Here is an 18,927-nt window from a genome sequence, read left to right on the forward strand (position 1 = left end):
TGGCGACATTCTCTATCGCCACGCCATGTACACAGACACAGCTTAACAAGTCTTGCCCTGGCCTCCGGGGCGACTTTATGTTTTCCTACTGTGCAAGAGATGTTTACTGAACAACTACTATGTACTAAGTCCTGTGAGAAGCAGGAAACTGATAGGGAGGACTTATGCAGTAATGGGAAGGTACAGACCTATGACCTACACCCGAGGCCTTGGTTGAATTCTAGCTTTGCTGCCTCCAACTGCATGACAGAATCTCGCTGCCTTGGGCCTCTCTCTCATCTGTAACATCCCCACCGTACTGCAGGGAGTGGGAGGGATTTAAGTGAGAGAGTGATGTGGAAACCGTAGGTGCTGCTCATCATTCAGGTGGAATGTGACCAAGTTCTAAAGTGAGTCTGACCCTGAGTCCTGGGTCATGGCCCACTTTTCATCTTGGGCTGGCTGGGAAGAAGGTAAAGAGATCCGTGCTGGCAGGATGGGATATTTGCAGTATGTATCTGTCTTTTCCAAAGAGGAGAGAGGGAGGGAGGCTCTGGCTGGAGTTACACCATTTGGATGGTTTTGTAGAACTAGTTTCGCCTTCACCATCACAGTTTGCTCAAAGACCCATTTCCACCAAGTGAGTGCCTGCACTTGGCCTTGGGAAGTGGGTAGGGACTCTCCTGCGGGCGTCTCTTCGCCCAGAGAACACAGAGCCTGGCTCCCATTGCATCTGCACGCAGGTGCTCCCCTGCTGAGCACCGATTTGTCTCTGCTTCACATGGTGGGTCAGTCTCATCTTCCATTAAGACTGCAAACGGCTTCTGGTCAGGAGTCCTTGCCAAAGACTTCTTCCACCCCATCCTCCAACTCCCTACAGCCACACCCACAGCACTAGGAGCAGAGTTGAATGCTCAGTAAATGCCTTGTGATGATCTCGCTGGCCAGGGGCAGGAGCTCCAGGCTCCTCTCAGCCAGCGCATCTCACCCCCAAGTCAAGGCTAAGCCTCCGTGACTGACCAGCTGGTCTTGCTCAGAGAGCAGCCAGGCAGCGAGGAGCCGGACATCAGCGCCGATGCTATTCTTGTTGGATCTGCAAACATAATAGAAATCACTCAACTAAGATACCAGATTTTTGTTACAAAGGTGGTTAGAGCCAAAGCAAGCTGCTGGCCCATTGCAGGGCCAGGCCTTTGATTGTGGAGTGTAACGATGTTGGCAGATTCCTGAGCTGTTCTCGGAGTCCTGTCTGGAGCGAAGCCTTCATAAAGAGAACAGCTTCCCACAGCTCAGGAGGGCCAGAAGGTGCAGCCCACCCTCAGTGCCTGCAACAACTACTTTAGAGTGGCGGAGGGGAGGTGTCTTACAAAAGGTGTTCATTCATGAGGAGCATGAGACAGGTCCTGGAGGAGAGAAGGGAGTCACCTGCTCACAAGGCACTGGTGACTGGGGGCCCAGTTCTGGGTGAGGCAGGGGAGTTGGAGGAGGCAGTGGACTGCAACTCTGCTAGCAGGAGCAAGCCCAAGTAGCCTTCTGGGGTGAGGATGAGGGACAGAACAGACCGGGTGGAGCAGACTGTGCAGGGGTCTGAGGGAAGTGTGTGTTCAGGCTGCCCTGCTGGATGGGCTGGATGGCTGATAGACCACCGTGTCCAGGGGGCAGGGCGTGCCTCTCGCCTCTCCTGCTGAGGGTGTTTATTTAGCGCTGGGCACAGACTAGCCCGGACTGTCTTGCTGCTTCACACAAGAGTGGAGGCAGGGGTGTGTTTGCTTTAGGCCACTTGGGGAGCTCAAGGCATTATGGGATGGCAGGAGATGCCTCCCCAAACCCAAACTGATGTTAATACCCACTCCACCTTTGCTTCCCCCTTCCTCTCCTTTTGAAGCCATCAGGTCTCAGGCCTCAGGCTCGCTTTGGGAAGTAAGGCTGAGAACCCAGCTGGAGCCTAGCCTCTCTCCAAGGCATGGACATCTCCCTTCCTCTCCTTTCTTCCTCCAACCTCCCTGTCCCCCTCTCCCACCCATCCCCCACTGCTCCTCAGCCCACTCCTCTTTTCTTCTTTGCTTATCCTCTTTCTATTTCTGTGATCAATTTTTTGATGCTCCTTTTGTTCAGTCAGTGACACCCCTCACCCCGATGGCTGCATCAGGGAGTGATGCTGGGATAAATGCTACCCATCTGCGTGGAGCCAGCGCTCCACAGTGAGTGCCCAGCTGCTGCAGGGAGGGCCAAAGGCCAAGCTCTGCCAGGCCCGCTTGTATGACTGGGCCTCACTTTCCCCAGAAATGCAATCGGGAGGATGTGGCACTGTTCTTTAAGGATGTACTGTGCTCCTAGAGTCCTCCCCACCCACCCTGTCCAGCCAGGGCAGGCTCAGCACTGCCTTCCTGGCTGTGGAAGAGGGAGGCTGCACAGGATGGGGGGTGGGAGCAAGTGGAGGGGAGCTGAACCGGACTAGTTTGGGCAAACAGCAGGGACTGCTGGCAGCGGCTCCAGCCCCCACTTACGCTGTAACAGCTGCAGTCCAGCTGCTGGCATCCCTGCTGGGGGAGCGTGCTAAACCTCTCTGGGGTCAGCACTGTGGTATGTCGGTTTCCATAGCAACCAGCCAACGGGCCACTTTCTCAGAACAATTCCCCTACTCAGCCTGGTTCTGGACTTAGCTCAGCCCAAGGGCATGTGGCTGAGGAGCAAAGCAGGAGGGGGAGGCTGCCGGAGGGCCAGGCTGGGCCCCACAGAAAGTGGCCATCTCGAGCCTTGTCTCAGCACAAAGGGCGTAGACCAGAGGACAAGACATGCCGCTCTTCCTGTCCGCTCTCCCTTGCCCCCTCTTGCCCCCACCCCCACCCCGCCCGCCCACAGACCGCCCAGGCTGCGGGGTTGGAGGAAGTATCAGGTCTTTGTCTGGATCTGGACAACAGCTGCCTTGGCTGGGCTCAGAACTGGGAGGAGGAAGTCCTGGGATGACATAGAGTGGGGAGAGGGGGCTTTCACTGCATTCACTCTGCACCCTTCCACCCAGCTCTCCAGGCCCATCAGAGTCCTGTCCACCCCACCCCCAGCGACCTCAGGGGTAGACAAGGTCATAACCAGTCCTCTCCCATTCTTAGAGGGTGGGAAGGTCACCTCTCTCAAGCCCCTTAGGAATCAGCTCCCCGACATGAGCAGGTTGGTGCCACACCTGATGTTCTGAGAAGGGAGACTCACTAGAGGAGATACAGACTAGGAGCTGGGGGCCCGATCCCTTCCTGGGTTGGGATGGAGACGCGCAGCGCCCCATTCCCGGCAGAGGGCTTGTTTCCCAGCCTCTCTCCTTCCCTGATTGAGCTGCTGTCTGGCCCCAGAAACCATAGAGTTCATTTCCAGAAAGGAGCCATTAGCAAGTGGGGAAACAGAGGTCAGATAGTGTCTCTGAGTAGGTCTAATGACTGCTGGGCTGGGCGTTGGGGCTAGGATTTGGGTCCAGACAAATGACCTGGGAGTGGGGGGGTTCCTGCTAAGACCCAGGGAAGCAGAGACTGTTCTTGGGGTGACCTGTCCAGCTGTCTCACTCCTCTACTCTATTACATGTTCCCCACTTTCAAGGAGCCTCATTCGTCGTCCTCCTCCCCTCATTAATTTTCAGCCCCCACCCCCTTAAGAGGAGGGACAGATTCCTTTCTTCCATGCTCCTCAGCTTTGGCCACACATTTCCCTAATCCCTGCACGCAGGTGAGGAGTGGTACTCAGTTCCCTGATTGAGGGCATTGAGGAAGGTGGCCAGTTTTTAAATATATTTTTATTGATTCCAGAGAGAATGGGAGGGAGAGATAGAAACAACAATGATGAGAGAGAATCATTGATCTGCTGCCTCCTGCACACCCCACACCGGGGACAAAGCCTGCAACCGGGGCATGTACCCTGACTGGGAATCAAACCGTAACCTCCTGGTTCATATGTCGATGCTCAACCACTGAGCCACGCCGGCTGGGTGGAAGGTGGCCAGTTTTAGAAGCTGCATGGGGTCCCCCCTCTCTGGCCCCGTCTGTGAAATGGGACAGTTGCCCTGGATCAGCACTTCTCAAAGCCAGCTCCGCAGCACAGCGGGCTCCATGGGGGTGGGGAGGGGGAGGTCCAATACCAGGCAAGCTTGGGAGACAGAAACACTGCACAAACACCCACTTTGGAAGGGTTGCAGGATTCAGTACAATTTTAAACATTTTAAGAAGCCCAGCACTAAGGAAAATCCAGTTTAACCTGGGGCTTCCTAAACACATAGGACTGTGGCACCTCATTTCAAATCCTAGCACCAAACCCAACCTGGCAATCTCAGACTCTGTGAGACGTTCAAGTACCTCGACAGTATCTGAAATGTCCACGCCAGTCCCCACACCACAGATGGCCCTTTGACAAATCCCCCTTTGTTCCTGCTCTTGGGAGCAGGCACCCTAATATGGGTCTCTGCCTTTCTGCCCTCCACCACTACCTCCACCTGCCCGGCCACTCAGCCTCCCTCAGATCACCTCCATTGCAGATGGAGACACTGCTGGCAGGGGCGGGAGAGGCCTTGCCCTAGACCAGGGGTGGGGAGCCTTTTTCTGCCAAGTGCCATTTGGATATTTATAACATCATTCGAGGGCCATACAAAATTATCAACTTAAAAATTAGCCTGCTACATTTGGTCGAGCATTTAATAAACTCACCCCTAATGCCTTGGCAGGGCCAGAAATGAAGACCGGCAGGCCAGATGTTCCCCACCCCTGCCCTAGACCTTCAGGGAGCCAGGGCAGAGGGACTGAAGCCCTCACAGCTCTGCCCCTGCCTCCAACTGCCCCCCAAGTTTATGGGTCCTGTTTAAAAAATGAGGCAATGCTTCTAGACCAAGTGGGGGAGAAAATTCTGGCTGCCAAGTGTCTAAACAAAGGACTCTGGACGGGGAAGCTTAAAAAAGGAGAAGTGCCCCTCTCCTTCCCACTGTCCAAACTCTCAGAAATAGCACCTCCTATTCTCCAGGCCTGAAACTTTCCCAAGGCCTTGGCTGCACATGACCTCATTGCCCATCTGGAGGCAGCTGTGGTGCAATGGAGGGCCGTGCGGGCCGTGGAGCAGGACCAGGCCCATCCCAGCTCCATCCTGACGGGTCTCTGCCCACAGGTCACTGCAGCCCCCCACAGCTGTCTCATGTCTCAGACCCAGGAAGAGGTCCCTCCTCACAAAGTTCTCTCGAGAATTGAATTAGATAAATGTCATAATGGGCAGCGTGCAAGAGGAACTCAGTAAGTGTCAGCCTAGGAGCATTAACCCCTCAGGAGGTAGGATTTTTCTCACTTGGAAAAGGAGAAATCTGAGGCTCCGCCAAGTTAAGGGACTTGTCTAAGGTCACAGAGCTCATCAGTCCCCTTACCCTGATCCTTTGCTCTCCCATTTCCTCTCATTTCCAGGAATGAGGTGTGTGTATGTCTCAACTGTTTGGGGGGCATTTAGCAGTGGTGATTTCCTTTACTCATGAACCTTCCAACCCCCAAACAAGTAAAATGCTTGCAGGAAAGACTCAAGACAGGTCTGCTCTTTGGAGGGGTGGAGGATGGGTGGAGGTGGAAAGGGGGTATTAGTTTTTTGAAAATAGCTTTTTAAGTATAAAACTAGGCTTATGAATTAAGATGATCCCTTTTCGGTTTGCCAAGAGCTCCGCCCTTAAGGAGGGACAGTGCTTTCTCCTTCCTTTTTCCTGGCTGCCCAGACCCCAGACCCTGCACCAGGTACCTCTTATCACGTGTGCAGCCACAGAGGTTCCTGCTGAGTTTCTGTCCTTGAACCCCTTTCCTTAGAGCAGCAGAGCCAATCCGCACACAGCACCCGGGGGCAGGAGAGGCCAGCACTTTCTTCCTATTCTCGGCCCAGGTTTTAAGTGATTTCTTTAGCACAAGGAAGTGAGGATAGAATGGGGGAAATGAGAAAAACAAGGATGCCTGCAATGTGCTACACAGTGCATTAGGATCTTAGGAGTAGGCCTCTGCAGGTGAGAAGGCTGTGTGGAGCCTTTGGGAGAAAAGGGATTTTATTCCTGCAGGTGTCAGCACTGTGACCGTATCACTGTGTCTGTTTCATTGGCCACAGGGTGGACCCTCATCAGTCTATTCATTTGGTTGAATTATGCTCTTTTCTGCTACGTCCATCCTCCTCCATCTTATGAAAACTTCACAGCCAGTGTCGTTGGGAAGGGTAGGGAGGCTTGCTGGTGAAGCTGGAGTGACTGGCCCCCCACCCTTCTCTCCATGTGTGCGTGTGCGCTCCTGGGCCGTGCAGATCCGCCTGGCCCGGATGTGCTTGTCCCTGGGGGCCTGGCCCGAGAGGCGCTCTCTGAGCTCATCCAGTCCTGCCCTCTGCCTGGCTGGGGCCTCTCTGCCTCGAGCTCCAGAAGGAGGCTGTTTGAATTACAGGACAGAGAGGAAGAAGGAGCCGCTCCGAGGGATTCTGTTCTCCAGATGTTAAGCTGGGATGATTCCTAGCTCTGCTCATCTCATTTAAAGGGCTGGCCCTCCTCCAGCAGGTACCTGCAGTAAAAACACAAACAACCCCAATAACTCCCAGGATCCCCATCATGGGCCGAGTTCAGCTTCGTGATGCAGGGAGCCCTGTGCCTGTGTGTGCATTTGTGTATGCGTGTATATCCGTGTGTGCTTTTGTATGTGCGTGTGTGCATGTGCGTGTGTATGTGCGTGTGTGCATGTGCGTGTGTGTGTTTTCTCTGCTGATTTACAGGCACTTGGTGGGTTAGTAGACCCAAGAGGAGCCGTGGGCTGGGGGCAGGGAATTGTCTGTGAGCAGAGGCTGATTAGAACATGAAGCTAATCAGCACTATTTATGAAGGTGTTTCGTACGGGGATTTGTGGGAGGTGATTTGAGGGGGTGGAATGCTGAGAGGGGGAAGGGAGGAAATGCCACATCGGTATCTGACAATTACAGTCCAGAGGGCCTGAGAAATGTTGGGACTTTGAGACAACCTTGCCCCCAACTCTCCTCTGAGGCTCTGAGGCTTAAGGGTCAGACAGAAAACAGGAGCGAGGACCTGGCAGACCCTCCAGGTGAGCAGCACAAAGAGGCCCCACCTCACGTTGCTCTCACCTCTGAAAATATAGGCCCGCCGTGTAGACTGGCCCTCAGAAATCAGGGAGCGGGTTCAAAAGCATCTCTTGGACCCAGTTTTCCCCTTTCCTTCCGTGTCCAGGATTTGGGAACCGTATTCTGGAGAGGCTATGTGGTATCAGTAAGAAGAACTTTAATTTGGGGTAGGGAGACCTAGGACCTGTCACATGACCTTTCAGAACCTGAGTGTCCTGTGTGTAAAATGAAGGCTTCATGGCACTGGGGGGTCAGATGTGACGTGGGAAAGTGCTTTTTGAAGGAGCACAGATGTATGTTGTGTTATTGTTATGAGGGGGCTTTGCTTGCCAGCTTAATGCTGGGTTGGGGGTGGGGCTGAAGCCGGGAGCTGGCCTGGGTGCACCAGGCATGCCCTGGTGTCACTCTCGCAGTGGGGAGCCTCAGGAAGTTCTCTCTTCCTTGCATCTGCATTAATTCTGGCTGCAGCAACACTGTCTAAGGCACAGGAAGCCGACTCAGGGGGCCTGAGAATGAAAGCTCCTAGAGGGCAGGGCCCAGGCGTGTGCAACAGAAAACTCTTGTTTCAAGGAGAAATCAGCTCAGTGGGGATATTTCTCCTGTCCCCGCAGGTCTGGATTTGGGCATGCGCTTTAAAACCGCAACTGCATTGCATCATCTCTGAGACTTCTGTGCTGGGGGAGCTGGGGCGGCCAGGAGGTGGCTTTGGTCCCATCAGTCATTCCGGCGTCAGAAGCCCAATAGTGGCTTCCTGGAGGGGAGTTGGGGAGATGCCTGGTGGGGGGTGTTCCTGTTCTCATGCCCTTTTTTACCTGGGTGCTGTTGAAGGTGGTTCCTGGAACGGTGATCAGAAAGGGCCTCATGGGAGGAGAGGATGAAAGAGCTGGGAATTCTTGTAAATTTTTAATCTGAAAAATAAAGAAAGTGTGAATTAGAATTAATGCGGGTATTAAATATTTAAACTTTCTGTGCTCACTTTCATTTTTAACATATTCCTCCTTCAGACGCCGCGATAACGCTTGTCAGATTTGTTCTCCAGATGTCCCTCTCTTCCCACCTCCCCCAGCCCCAGAGTCAGACCCCAGGTATTCATCATCCTGATGGAAACTCTCATTTTATTTCTCCTATAGGAATCGTCGGATATCTCTCTTTATATTTATGCTTTCTCTACATGGCAGCATAAATAATTAATGCCATTATAAATACATCCTATGCAAAATATTTATTAGAAAGAATAACTCTTTAATTTGGCATGTCATTTCATTCCATTTTGTAATCATAGCACATGGGCTACAATTAGTGCGAGGTCTGGGGAATGCAGCCCACCTGCTCACACTCGCAGAGGCGCACAGGTCTCCCAGCCAGAGCCCACTGGGCCCCCGGCCATGGGTTACTTGTGTGCATATGGTTGATGGAGGCATGTGGCGTCCACTATCCAGTGAGTGAGTCTGGAAGTGAGACAGGAAAGTCATTTTCTCTTTAGCAGAAAGGGGGCGGGGTTTGTCTAGATCTCGTGAAGTACTTTTGGTAGCAGGAATTCAAAGGATGCTGGGCCCTAGTGGGTTTGGCTCAGTGGTTAGAGTGTTGGCTTGAGAACTGAAGGGTTGTGGGTTTGATTCCCACATCAAGGGCACATACCTTAGTTGCAGGCTCAATCCTCAGCCCTAGTCAGGGCACATGTGGGAGGCAACCGATCAATATGTCTCTCTCACATCCATGTGTCTCTCTCTCTTTGTCTCTCCCCCTCCCTTCCACTCTCTCTAAAAATTAATGGAAAAAATATCCTCAGGTGAGGATTAACAAAAATAAAAGGATGCTGGGCCATTGAGACACAGACCAATTTTTACATTTTGGGGAGAGGGCACAGGGGTGCTCCTTGGAGTTTGGGTGAGTTCCCACAATTTGTTGGCTGGGGAAATAGTAACAGGTAGTTTTCTAGAGATTGGAGTTCATGCATGCATCCACTTAACAATATCTACTGAGGGCTTCCTATGTGCTGGGCATTGCTATTGGTACTGGAAATACAGGAGTAAACAGGATGGGATGAAGGTGAGGACATATAACCCCTCAACAGTGCCTGTGACTCCGCTCACTGCCTTCCCCATTCAGCACTCTTCCTGGCTCCCTCGGGGGTCTGTCTGACAGAGCAGTTCCTCCCCCAGGCTGTAAATGTGGCATTTGTTAGCCTTTCCCCCTATTGCACATCTTTTCTTCCTGTCCCCATGCCTGAAATCCTTCCTTGTGTGTTCCCAAGCTAAAAATCTCATTCACCGTGGTTCTGACTCTCGTTAATCAGTTCATGGTGGTGGTGGTGGTGGTGGTGGGGTCAGCTAATGCCCTGGAATAAATGCCCTCTGTTTTGTATTAGCCATTTGCCACTCTGATTGGGAGGCCAGTGTGGCCTCCTCAGCCTGTGTGTCCACTGAGGAGAAAGTTAAAACAAGAGGCACCCAGTTCCTAGGCCACCTCCCTAGAGGAGCTCCCTTGCTTGCCTCTGCATTTCGTGTCTCCCAAGATAGGTGAGTGGGGGAAACATGGAAAGTATCACTGCACCGGCTCTCCCGCCCCAGCCGGGCTCAGGATCAGGGTCTGGACCGGCGGCTTTAGGTGGATAATGTCTGGCCTGAGGGACCCTGTGCAAGGCGTTTCCCAGGCCTGTTGGGGATCTTGCTTGGCTGGATCAAGAGGCTGAGCCTTCTTCATTCTTGGGGATGAAAGAGAAGGTTCTGCAAGGATGACCTGGTGACCTGTGTCCTTCCCAGGGGGCTTGGAGGAAAGGGGGTGCGTGCCGGCAGTGGCGGTGCCTCTGCGTCGCAGAGAGCATGGGGCTGTGAGAAAGCACTCAGGTATCTTTCTTGTAAGTCAGTCTCAATGGGACTGGTCCTGAGTCCTCAGGTGAATGATCCTCGGATGCAATGCCTGACTCGGGGTGAATAATAACTGACGTTGGCTGTCCCTCACCACTTACTAAGCACTCACACACATACTGTCTCACTTAATCCTCACAGCAACCCTGAGATGCATTCTGCTGTCCCAGTTTTACAGTTGAGATAACTAAGACACAGGAAGTTTTAAGTGACTTGCCAAGGTCACATGACCAATAGATGGGACAACCAGGACTCAGTCAAGTTCTTCTGGTTTGTCCCATGTTCCGTCAGTGCTCCCCTCTCCTCCCCCTCCAGAATGGACAGGATTCAGGTCTGGTTCTGCCAGGACCTGAGCTGAGGACTAAAGAGGCTGCTCAGCATTGACTTATCAAATAAATGGGCCGAGGGACAGTGCTCCAGCTTCCTCCCCGAGGAGCAGCCTTCTTCACGGGTCTCCGTCACCCGCACTCACTTCAGTACCCAGTGCTGGGTCCTGGCGGCACAGAGAGCTGCAGCGTGTCTTGTCGGCGCTCTCCGGACGCTGTTTGCAGAGGTCAGCGAATCAGCTTCTCCATCTGACTTGCTGCCCCTTGTTTCTGCGGGTGATGAAGCACCTCTGAGATGCTCTCTCTCTGGTCTGCTGCAGTGCAGGGAAGATGTCCTATAGGGGGACAAAGCCAAAGGCCCTACATGTGTCTGGCCCCTTGCTCGGGATCCGAAACCAGCTCGCTTGCTGCATTAGATTTGAAAAAAACTCACATCCCGTTTGCTTGCCCTGCTCCCCAGAAGCCCAGGGTGAGAGGCTGAGTGTCAGGCCAGGAGACAATGGCTGTGCTCTCGGGAAGGCAGCTGAGAAGATGAACAAGTTCCCCAGGCAAGGCTCACAGGTCAGGGATGTGTTTGCCTTTACAGCCCATGTTGCTTCTCCCACTTGAAATTCTCCTAAAAACCCAGAGGAGCTGCTGAAAATATCCCAGGTAATATGAAATGAATAATGGCTTAGCAAACAGAGCCCAGCTTCTGAGCAAACAGCCAAAAAGGCAAACAGCCCAGATGAAACCAGAAAAGAGAGAATGTAAAGGAGGGTGGGCAAAGAGGAGGAAGAGGGCGGGAATATGTGGGGCAGGAGAAAGCCAGCTCAGAGTCTCGGCCACCAGTTTCCTTGGCACTGAGTTGCCCTGTGTCCTGGAGACCCCCTTCTGCCACCCGCCTCCCCCAAGGAGTGAAGAAAAATGAGCCAAGAAAATGTTCCTCGGCTGTGGCCCAGATGGAGACTTAGGTGTAAACTGCCTGGTGGTGTGGTGTCCTGTGCAGTGTTGTTCTACCGTGGAAGGGAGTTTGGGATGAGGGTAGGTGGGCAGGGTGCCTTCCTGAGGGAGGAGGCCTGAGTCCAGAATCCCAGTCGTCACTGTGTGACTCTGTGGGCTCTTATGGTCTACAGTTTCCTTATTAGCAAAATGAGAAGGTAGGACTAGATGATTTCTGGGGAAGGGGATCCTTTCAGCTCCTTGAGTAGTGTTTTTGTTTGTGCCCCCCCCCGCGCCCCCCCACCCCAATCAACAAAACCTTGGATAAGTGCTGAACTCCTCACTGTGCTGTGTAAGCCAGAGGGTGTAGGTGCAGCTACCTCCCTTTGGAAGCTTATCCTCCAGGGCACACAGGGGACATGGGCCATGAGCAGGAATCAGCAGAATAAGGATCTTCTTAGATACTCTGAGTAAGATCAGGGTGGGGCCAAGTGAGACGTTTCTTCCTCCTAACAATGGTGAAGGTGGCTTTATGTTGGCTCAGGGGCCAGAGGGTGGGCTTTGTATCTATGACAGTTCTCATTTATTGAGTGCTTAGTTAGCTATGCTAGCACTTTGCATTTATGACCTCATTTACTTTCATGCTAATTCTTTGAACTGATTTTTATTGTTATCCTCAAGTTACAGTGGAGACTGTGAGCTTGGGTAACGCGCATGTCACAGAAAGCAGGTCTTGCCCGGGTCTTTAGGATTCAGCAGGTCCACATTCCTGAGGAAGAGAGTGAGTGACCTCAGAAGGTGAGGGATGTTTAGCAGCAGGAGAGCAGGCATCCTAGCTCCCAGGAGGGTCACAGCCCTCGCGAGAGCACAGAGAGTCTTGCACATGCAGCTCTGTGCCTCTGCAGTGCTGGCCAGGTGTCCTGGGGCTCTGCCAGTTCATGTAGGAGACCTCTTCATGAAACCATGACATCTACTTATTTATTACCTTTTAGTAAACTAGAGAAACAGCCGTGTGATACCAGGTAGAGACCAACAATATGGGCAAGGACACGCAAACCAGGAGCATGGTGGGGGCAAAAAAAGCCTTCTGCAGAGAGGAGGATGGCGCTTGGGCTGGGAGCTACCTCTCAGTCGGTGGGCTTCCTCACCTGACAGATGTTTTAGAATACACGAAAATCTTGCTTTTGGTGGAAGGTTAATTAGAAGTGCTAAGAGAATGCCCAACTCCAAGATGCTATGCTCTCTGTGTGTTTGCACTGACTAGGAGCCAGGCATGGCTGCAGGTCCTGTCCTGGGCACAGAGGTAGATGAGACAGCAGTAGCTGCTCTCAAGGAGCTCACACCTCATCCTTAGCTTCCTACCTTCTCTCTGCTGGGTCTCAGAGCTTCCTCTGTCCCCATGTCCAGCCACAAATTGCTTCCTTCATGTAGACAGTTAACAACTATTAAGTGCTTACTGTGTTCAAGACCTGGTTGTGGGTGTGAGGAATCATGCTGAGCCAGGCACACTCTCTGCCTTCAGGGAGTTCCTATTCTAAATGGGGAGGGAGAAGGTGACTAAACAAGGAGGCAAGTGTGGAAATAAGAAATGGTGGGCCCCGATGACAGCTGATAAGGTAGGGTACTATGGGAGTGGGCCTTGGCTGGTGTTGGGAAGGGCTCCCAGAGGATAGGGTATTTGTATTGAAACCTGGTGGATGAGAAGGCGGCAGCCATGTATGGATAGGAGGGAAGAATGTCTGAACATCTCCAGCAAAAGGAAAAGCAAGAGCAAAGCCACACACTAGCTGTGGAAAGACCATGCTAGCTGCTTCGTGGGGTCAGGGAGACCTGATGGGAGGCTCTGTGGACTTGGCCTTGGCCATGGAGCTAGAAGAGAGGTTAGTGGTTGGGTTCAGGTGGCACCTTCCCATTGACTTTGGGAGCTGAGCTGAGAGGACTACCCAATGAGCCTGATGGGATGGAGGAGAAGGAAGGAAACCAGACCGAGTCACAGATTTTCAGCAAGTGGATGGAGAGGGCACTTTTTACTTAGATGGGAAACTTGGCAGGAGGATATGTGGATTTGAGGAAAGAAATAAAAGATCTGATTTGAATATGCTAAGTCTGGGTTGCCTTTAGACACCAAAATAGAGACGTTGAGTAGACAGTTGAATACAGATGTCTGAAGATCTGGGAAAAGACACAGCTGGAGGCCCTAGCTGGTTTGGCTCAGTGGCTGTAGTATTGCCTTTGGACTGAAGGGTCCTGGGTTTGATTCCAGTAAAGGGCATGTACCTCGGTTGCAGGCTCTGCCCAGTCAGGGTGTGTGAGGGAGGCAAACAATTGATGTGTCTCTCTCATATCAACGTTTCTCTCTGTCTCTCCCTCTCCCTTCCACTCTGTCTAAAAAGCAATGGAAAAAAAATATTTGGGTGAGGATTAACAAAAACAAAAAGATACTAAAAAACAAAACTAAATCTAAGAGATCTGAGTGTGCAGGAAGATTTTTAGAGCCGCAGGACTAGGTAAGATCACACAGGGTGAGAAGAGGCTGAAAGGAAGTGCTGAAGACACCAGGATTTTAGGAAAGGCCAGCAAAGGAAATGGGAAGGAGTGTCAGGGAAGTGTGAGAAAACCAGAGGTGAGGGGTCACAGAACATGGATTACAAAGTGTTTTGAGAAGGAGCAATTGGCTAACTGTGCCAAATGCTGCTGGGAGAGCAAGATGAGGATAGAGAATTGACCATTTACTTCAGTGAGATATAGTCATTAGTGGTCATCATCAGTGGAGGGGTAATTGGAGTGAGCTTTATTTAGTGAGAAGAGATCCAAGGTGAGAAAGTGGAGACAGTGATTGTAGACCCCTTTGAGTAGATTTGCTGTGCAGGAGAGTTCAAAAAGAAGTAGAAAATGGAAGAAGGAATGGGGTCAAGGGAGAAGTGGGGTCAAGAAAGCGTTGATTTAAAGGAGGTATGTTTGTATGCAAATTTTGAAGTATGTTTGCATGTCATTGGAAATGACCCAGCAAAGAAGGAGAACATAATAATGCAAGAAGAAATAAAAAGGTTGCAAAACAGACAAGTTACAGAAATGGCCCAGGAAAATGGGTTTCGAGCCCAATGAAGGTGTCGACCTTGGATAGGAGCCAGGACTCTTTTTCCATTGGAATTGGGGGTGGGGGAGGCAGAGTATTTTGGTTCTGGTGCAGATACAATAAAGGACTTGTTGATGGGAAGATGAAGTAGTTCTCATCTTACAGAAATCTATTTTCTCTGTGAAATATATGGCGAGGTCAGAGCTGCGAATGAGGTAGGGGAGGGAGTGTTGGAGACTTGAGGATAGAGAAGAAGGTACAGTAGTTTCCCGAGAGATTGGGAAATTGAATTTTCTAGGGAGATGTAGTAGGTTTTTCTGACAGTGTTGAGTGAGATTTGTGGTCATGTTTGTAGCAAGTCTTGTCAGAAATTTGTGTCATTTTTCTCTAGCAGTGCTCAGCTGCTCTGGTGCAGGTCCTGAATAATTGGATAGGATACCAGGGCTTGAGTTCTGCTAGACCAGTACAATGGAAGGAGAGTTGCCAAAAGGTTCAGGCTGTTGGCAAGGGAGTAGTTCAAGTGTTGGACTGTGAAGTCGGAACTGGGCATGGAAGAGAGTGGACACCCAGGCTACAGTAGCAATGGATAGCAAAAAAGTGGGCTTTTAATGAAGGTCTTGAGAGGTTGGAGATTTGATAGAGTGGGAGTGTCAGAGTTAGCTAGCTCTAAGGAGGGTGGTGCTGGTCAGAGAGTGGGACATTAGTAATCTACATTTAGTGAGCGATTCAGTTTTTGGAGTGACAAAGTCTAAGGAATGGCCATGTGAGTAGAGCAAATGCTCATTGGAGCTAGAATAGTCAAAGAACTAGGAGGCCAGGGCATTGGATGGATGGTGTTCATGGATGTTGAGGTCTCCAATGATGACTGCAGGAGTAGAAGTGGAGGAGTCAGACTTCCAAGTGCTGGTCATCCATGACTGAGAGGAATGACCTGGACGTTGGTAGAAAGAGAGGAGTCAGACTTCCAGGTACTGAAGTCATCCATGACTGAGGAGAGTGACCTGGAAGTTGTTAGAAATATAGGAGTCAGACTTCCAGGTGCCAAAGTCATCCATGACTGAGGGGAATGGCCCGGAAGTTGGTAGAAATATAGCATTATAAATGAAGGGGTCATGAGGTCTGATGATAAGCTTGTCATATAAGCCTGGGTTTTTTTGAAAGAAGAGTAAGGAAGGCACTTGCCCACCTCCCCTTTCTGAAGTACATGATGCAGAAGACAAAACCACCTCTATCAGAAAGGTTTCTAAGGAAACATATCCCCAGGAAGACACTGGGTTTCACTTAAAGCAAGAAAGTGAAGGAGATAGTCAGAGAGGACCAAGACTTCCAGAGGCACGGTCAAAGGAGGTTAGGGGAGTTAAAGGGACGTACAGTGTCTACAGTGATGTAGGATCAGGAAGATGGTGACTCGGATGAACCGGAGCTGAGGCGTGATGGGACAGTCCTGAAAGTCATAGCAGTCTGTGACTGAGGACATTGGCACAGCTAGGCTGGGCTCGGGATGGGGATGTGAGGGATTCAGCTGAAGCCCTGGGTGAGGGGCTGACTCACTGGAGTTAGTACGATGTGGTGAATGACGATCTGGGTGGCTGATCTGGACCTCTCCTGGAGGTGTGTCAGCTGTTCACATATGGGAAGGGAGACTAGAATCCTGCCACGGAGAAAATGTAGGAAAAGCATTTTAGATATCCTCAATCAACTCTTTCATTTTTCAGGTTAGGAAAAGTAGGTCCAGAGAGAGTAAAGAATTGGTCCGTGGCCATCAAGTTAATAAGTGGGATGAGAGCTGATTCACAGCAGAGGTGTGTGTACTCTGTGTGCTCTTGTCTAAGGCTGAGGCAGAGGGAGCCGGCGCATAAAGACCTGGTTGCAGCCAGGAGAGCACTGTCTCCCTGTGCCTATCCCCACCTGCAGTCACCATGTTTGCTGCAAACAGGGACCTGGCTTGGAGGGACCATTGGAAAGCGGACAGCTTGGACTAGGGACTCCATCCCTGTCACCCTCATGGCACCTTGGTCAAGTGTCCTAGGATCTTCATCTGTGATTGCCAGCGTGCCTGTATGTCAAGAAGTTAGTGCAGTGGCCACAACCTGCTGTGGGCAAGGCTGTACCCAAACCTCTCAGGACCAGGCTGTGGAACCCCCTGGAGTGGGCTCCTGTCGGACCAAATGAATGAACCATTTACTGAGCACAGTACTCACTGCTTCCATGAAGCTCACAGTCTACTTGAGACCAGACTTGCACCCAGGGACTCATAGGCTTAGTGCGTATCTGGCAGGTCTCTGAATTCAGTTGCCTCACATTTGAGATGAAACGCTGGGAGAACAGCAGAACCAGGACCCACCTTGTCCTCTCAACGCGTGGCCCAAAGCCAGGTCACTGATGTGGGCTGCGTTTTTATCCCACTTGCACCATCTGCCCTTTGGCCCAGAGTTCAAGGAACCACCTGGAGGGCCCTGTCCAACTCCTTCATGCCGAACACCTCCGAATCTGACCCCCAGCCCTAAGCCAGGGCAGGTACTGGTGGACCACGGTGGCTGGGGGTCCTTTGTCCTAAGGATTAGATGCCGGTGAGTGTGGCCCCCAAGAGCTGGCTTCTACCTCTCAGGCCCTCTCTTCTTTCAGCCTGCACGAGTGTTAAATACAGCATCAAATTAAGCAAAATTAAATACATTTCCATGCAGCATTTTTCTCTTGACTGAATCAAACAATGTGGTTGCCATAGGAACAGCCTCTTCTAAAAAGGTCACCTGCAAGAAACTGTGTTTTAGGTACAACTCAAGGAGATTATGGGGGATTAACTCATTTTATACATATATATTAAATATATATTTTTTTTCTTTAAAGAGGCTGTTATGAAGGAATAATATCCAACTGAGCTGGAAGATACCCACAGAAAAAATTTTAAGTCCCTGATAAAGGTTTTTTTTTTTTTAACCAGCATGCAGTGGGGGTGATATCTGAAATGGCGACTCTGTGTTTTTACTTGGCTTTAATTAAACCTCAGTCGGGGCTGAGAAATGTGGTGAAGCGAGATAATTGCACTATTCCCTGTACAGTTTTTAAACTCCGGCTTTGATATGCACCTCGTGACAGCCTGAACCTGCACCCAGACTCCTGGGGCTGCTTGAAGCTCGGCTTATAACCACCCCCTCTTAACCTGCAGGCATCTGGGAGTGGCCTCCAGGATCCTGAATGGGGAATTAGGGCTGGGGGAGGGGGGCAGGCCCAGACCATCTGCACAGAGCAACGGGAGGCCTTGTCTCCCTAAAAAGTTCCTCTCCGGCATCAGGAGTACTCCATCCGACTTCAGTGTCCACCTGTCGGGGAAGGACAGACACGAGCTGGTCTACCCCAGAGAGCGAGCAGGATGGGCTCTCTAGCCCTTTCTGTGGCTCAGAGGGGAACTGGACTGTCTGGAAGAAATCCTTCCTGGGTGTGAATTAAAATGAGCTGTCTGGCGCAGCGTCCTTTGTGAGTGTCGCAGGCAATACAGGGCAATAGGTGTTTCTACTCTTGGCTCTTTGTAAAGGGCCTGGTGGGGTCCTCCCAAGGATTAGGCTCCAAGTCTCACACATTCACACGCCCCCACCCCCACCCTGGGCTCCATGCGGCCACCAGCCCATCCACCAATGGCACGGGCAAAGCAGGCTTGGTTCTGGCGGTCTCTGGTGCCCGGACGATGGACATCCGCAGCAGCTGAGTGGACAGGACAATGCCCCTTGCCTGGCCCCTTGCCTCCCACCCACTCAGTCCTGCTTGCTTGCCAAGATGGCAGAGGGTGGCTCCTTTGTTTCAGGCCAGGAGGCTGCGGTCTCCCAGCAGAGGGCTAACTGAGGCAGGTGGGGAGACTGAGGAGAGAGGGATCTCAGTGATGGCACTTGCTTCCTAGGAACTCACTAAACAGCTTTTCTGGACCCAGGGGCTGCCTCACACTTTAGAGATAATTCAGCACTTGCTGGTCCGGGCTGCCAATCACAACTGTCACATCGTGTCCTCTGGAACTCAGGGCAACTTCTGGGGCCGGCGTCCCTCTGGGCCTCTGAGAATTGGTGGCCAGCCCCAGCTCAGAGCTCCCTCGGGAGGAAAGGGATTGAAATCCTGGGATATAAACATGGGATGCAGTCAAATAGGGTCCAGCGATGTGTAGACGGGCCCAGTGTATCCCAGTCCCCTTCAAAATGCTCCTTCGAAGGCTTCCTGGCGGTTGGCCTGCCATCCCATAGACCTCCTTTCCCTTTCTATGTTGATCAAGCTACAGTGCCTGAGATTTTCCTGTATTTGTCCTCCAATCCCCAGAGTCCAGTTCCTCCTCTTAATTCACCCCAGTGCCAGCCACCATGGGTTCATGTAGTGAAGTCAAGAGTGAGCACTGGCCAACAGGCAGCCCTGGGCTTGGATTCTGCCGGCCATGTGTTGGATGCCTCGCTTGTTTTTGTCATCTGTCAAATGGGGAGATTGGTAGCCACTGTCTTAAGTAATAGGCCCTGCTGGGGTTGTTCTGAAGATGTGAAGAGGCGACCTGAGGGAAGTGTCTGGGTAACTTAACTGCCCCGTGGATGTTTCCTGAATGTTTCAGGAGCACGACTTCTGTGCAAAACAAACCACATTTCCTTTCCTGTGGATCCAGCTTGCCAGCTGAGGGACCGCTGCAGAG

General features: G+C 51.6%; 1 protein-coding gene across 3 annotated transcripts in view; it reads left to right on the plus strand.

Annotated features, from left to right (window-relative positions):
- PKNOX2 (PBX/knotted 1 homeobox 2) overlaps positions 1-18,927 on the plus strand; it is a 280,121-nt gene that overhangs the window by 132,613 nt on the left and 128,581 nt on the right. The window lies entirely within an intron of this gene.

The sequence above is a fragment of the Cnephaeus nilssonii genome (assembly GCF_951640355.1).
Source record: "Cnephaeus nilssonii genome assembly, chromosome: 22".
Lineage (NCBI taxonomy): Eukaryota > Metazoa > Chordata > Mammalia > Chiroptera > Vespertilionidae > Cnephaeus > Cnephaeus nilssonii.